This window comes from Girardinichthys multiradiatus, chromosome 2, assembly GCF_021462225.1.
Source record: "Girardinichthys multiradiatus isolate DD_20200921_A chromosome 2, DD_fGirMul_XY1, whole genome shotgun sequence".
Taxonomy (NCBI): domain Eukaryota; kingdom Metazoa; phylum Chordata; class Actinopteri; order Cyprinodontiformes; family Goodeidae; genus Girardinichthys; species Girardinichthys multiradiatus.
In genome coordinates this window covers 29,699,919-29,704,464 of record NC_061795.1, presented here as the reverse complement: position 1 = coordinate 29,704,464, position 4,546 = coordinate 29,699,919, and positions in this window count along the sequence as shown.

The window sequence follows — 4,546 nt, the reverse complement described above, 5'->3', positions numbered from 1 at the left end:
AAAACTGCCGTGCTGGCTTCAGGCTAACTCGGATTTTCTTAATGAAAGCAGTGCTTTGGTAACTTCCTTACTTTGACGTGTTTTGTATTTTTTTTTAAATGTGAAATTAATATCCTCATCTTTTAGATTTCAGATTCATTTACATTTTTCAACAATAGTTTTTCTTTTTGCTCTTAGATCAGAAGGTAAAATGTATTCTCCTTTACACCGCAAACCAAGTGAATGTAACATTTTAGTTCCATGAATAAAACGTATCATAATATTTTAATATAAGCAAGTAAATGTTGGCCCACAATGCCCACGACTCGTGAGGATCCGCTCACTATTACCAGCGACAGATTGGGTATCCTGGACAGGTCACCAATCCATTACGAGGCAGCACAAAGACAGGGCAATTTAGAGTGACCAGTTAGCCTAACATGCATATTTTTGGACTGTTTGAGGAAGCTGGAGAACCTGGAGATAACCCATGCATCCTCAAGGAGGACATACAAACTCCAAGGAGAATTTTTAAGGAGTCAGGATTTTAACCCAAAACCTTCCTGCTGAAAGGCAACAGAGCTAACAACTATACTTTTTCATTATTTAGTGTGGTAGACCCATGCCATGTTTAAATCTGATTGAAGTCCTGTTCAATTTCATGGAACCTGTTGTTTTCCTATCCCTTTTCAACTCTGGTAGTATACAGTGGTGGGAGATAACTACAGTCTTCAACAGTGGTTTGATTATTGCTGTTTTTGAGACCTGGGGGAAGACAACTGACAAAAGAGATGAGTTCATTATTTCAATCAAATACGACGCAAAGAGAGGCAAAACGTTCTTAAAGAAATATTAGTAGTATAGCTACCACTTTACTGTTGTTACACTGGAAATATTCTATTCAATTCTATTCTATTCTATTCTATTCTATATGATGAGTTCCTCGATGGAGAAATTTCAAATGTATCAAAAGCAAAAATATCAACATGCAAATAGAAACAGACAGATTCACACGTTAAAACGATATATTATATTATATTATATTATATTATATTATATTATATTACATTATATTACATTATATTATATTATATTATAACTTGTCTTCTTGTACCTACAGGGTGCGTCCTTGCTCTGGCTTGTTCTCATGTCTTCGTGCGTAATGACGCATCCGCATCCTAGCGCCACCCCTCCCTCCTGTCACATCTGGATCTGGCTCCTCTCATCAGCACCACTCAGTGCAGTGGGAGCGAGTCGTAGTGAGGGAGGGAGGGAAACGACCGGAGAAGAGGAGACTGGTTCGGTCGGTACAGCCTCATCTACAACCGAGCAGAACCAAAAGAAGAGTGGAAGGGCATTCACCTTCTCATTCGCACACAATAATCTCCATCTCCGTCCCTCCATCTGCCAGTCCAGCTTCTCTTTTTTTTTCTTCCGTCCACTTACCTCGGATATTATGAGCTCCAGCTTGCTAGAAAACCCGGTGCAGGCGATTCTGTACCTTCGGGAACTCACCACGATCGTCCAGAACCAGCAGAGTCTCATCCAGACGCAGCGCGCCCGGATAGAGGAGCTGGACAGGCGGGTGGACGAGCTCATCGGTGAGAACAGGCACCTGCGGGACATCAGGGTGCAACAGCAGCTCCCTTACCTTCATCACCATCCCCATCATACTCTGCCGGACCCCAGCTGCCTTCATCATCACCACTACCCGCAGGACCCCCAGCACAAAACTACGCATGAGTCTCTGCCAGAACATGCGGCAACACCGACGGAGGTTGAGGTGGCTCCGGGCGTCCGGCCCCCGCCTGCCCAACCTATGGACCCAGGGGATATGCAATTGGTCCCAGCGGACCCATCTATGATTTCCCCCGTTGAGAGTGAGTCAGAAAGCGGTGGAAGTTGTCCTAGTTGCAGATCTTTGGTTCCGATGACCCCAACAACTCTTTGTCGATCCTTGACCCTGGCGAGAAAATCCGAGTAAGTAAACATGATGGTTGTTTGCGTTTATCTCGCCTGTTCCAGTAGGGATCATGAATTCAGAAAAAAGGCAGGTATTTTAACTTTATATCTCCTGGTTTTTTGAGTTCTCTGAATTCAATGTCTTATTTGCATTGAGTATTTTACAACAGTATGTGTGCAGCATCGGCTTTAAACTATGCAACCAGGAGCGTGCGTGCGCGCGCGCGCGCGCACACCAGATTGAGAGGCGTTTAATTAACGAAGGTTTCCGTTTCTCGGCTGTGTGTCGGTCAGAGGAAATATGTGGATTATTTAAATGAGAACTGGATCACGATCACTCAATCATTACATAACAAACAGCTGTAGGCCTTAACGTTTGCGCGCGTGCATGTGCATCCCAGACTGTGTGCGCGCGCGTGTGTAAAACTCAGTGGTTGCTGTCAGTTTGAGACAGGACCGTGGGGTGATCTCTCACGTGATCTTGGGGGACGAGGTGGTGGGGGGGGGGGGGGGGGGGGGGGGGGGGGGGGGCGTGTAGTCTCTGATGTTGCTGAGACACACATAAACAAAGCAATACATACACTCATCTCCATCCTGCCTGGCACCAGGGCTTCAGAGAGCAACAGCACATCATCTAATGAGATAAAACCCATGTTTCTTTTTTTCTCTTATGTATCTTCATGTGTACTGCTGGTATCCCACCAGGAGCCCTGATTGGTCTCTCTGGGACACCCCCCACCACTGAGGGAAATCAGATCAGGGCACTATGTGAGAGGACAAACTTTAAAAAGAAGTTAGCAATTTTTATATATGATTGTCTATAACAACACCCCTCAAATTGCTCTAATCCATTGTAATGTATGCCTGCACCATGAGTTGTGTTTTCTTTCAGTAGTGATTTCCAGAATTGGAGTCAGGACTCCACTATGGGTCAAAAAACACCAAGAGCAGAATCTGAGATGTAAATCAGACCTATACAGATATGGACACATTTTTTGGTACCCGTGGCATAGAGCTTTAAAAATAAATTCATATTTTTTAAATGCAGCATAAGACTTATATACAACAGAGCAGAACCAAAATTATAACAATATCACTAGTGGCATAATCATTGGTAATTTTTTTTTTCTACCTCTAATACTTAGTTTCCTTCAGCCAATAGGACACCATTTTGTCTTGTATAACAGCTCACACAGTTTGCATGTTTAGAGAGAGGGATCTTTGACCTGTGGGGCTGCACAGTGGCTCAGTTGATAGCACTGTTGCCTTGCAGAGAGAAGGTCCTGGGTTCAACTCCCAGCCTGTGGTCTTTCTGCATGGAGTTTGCATGTCCTTCCTGTGCATGTGTGGCTTCTCTCCAGGTACTCTGGCTTCCTCCCACTGTCCAAAAACATGACTGTGTGGTTATTTGGTCTATCTAAAGTTTCCCTTAGATATGAATGAAAAGATTATATTAATAATTAGCCACAATGTTATAAAAATTCCAGCTGTTATCCAAAATGAATAAAAAACATGGAAGATGCTGTTGAGCATGCTTTGCTGTCATTATGCCCTTGTTTAATTGAATGATTTTTTGATGACTGTGCTTCAGCCAGTGTTGGGTCAGAGGTTCAAAGGTTTAGGTAACCACTGCTTACTCTGCCACAACTGTTACTGTAGACAGTGGCAGCTGTTAAACCCTGAACATGTGTTCCATTGTTTTTATGCATGCATGTGGAGTGCAGTAGGCCTTCCCTGCTTGATGTGGGTAATGGGGAGGCAAGGTTATGTGTTTTCTGCAGGATGGCAGAAGGAGGGGCTTGCCATTCATGCACCACAATCACCCACCAGTCCCATCCCTTACCTGATGGCCTTCATCCCTTACCTACGGCATCAGGTAAGGAATGGCGATGGGGGAGTAGTCGGATTCCCCTCATCTTGCCAGCTATGTCCTGTGCAGATCTGAGGATCAGATTTGCCCACTGTTATTCCTGTTGTCAGTTTGTCTCAGCATGTTCCTTTTGCTACTCCTGGATGTATCAGTGGGCTTTTGCGCAACCCCTATGTGGGAGCATGTCTCAGACATCTTACGGTACCTATTTATTTGATGCCTTCTATCTCTATAGATTGCTGTGTTTTTTAGCATTACAAAAGGCTGACATGTAGAGTGGTGAGCGACGTTCAGGCTCGGCAGTGAGTGCGCTTTGCATCTTTGTCAGTGTTGTCAGCGCACATGAACATGAGGAAGGGAGAGGAGATGCTCTCTTCTGCTCGGTCTCGCTCTCTGTCTCTCTCTCTCTGTCTCTTTCCAGCTGAGCCTTCTATCTGCCCCACTTAGCCCATGGAGCGAACAGTAATCAGCCATTCTCAGGAGGGAAAAAAGGCAGAGAGATTGAAAGTGAAAGAGAGTAAGAGAAGGAGAGATGCACGCTCAGCCGTTGTCTTTGATGGATCCCTTGGAGGTGTGTACAAGAGGAAGCTTGAGGCCGATGCTGGGGTGGACCAACGCTAGAGAAAACAACTGAGAGAGAGACAGATGAATAGAAACGAGAATGGGAGGTGGGGGTGGGGTACACACTACACAGGGATTGAAACAGGTACCGGGGGACCAAACCACAGGGAAGTG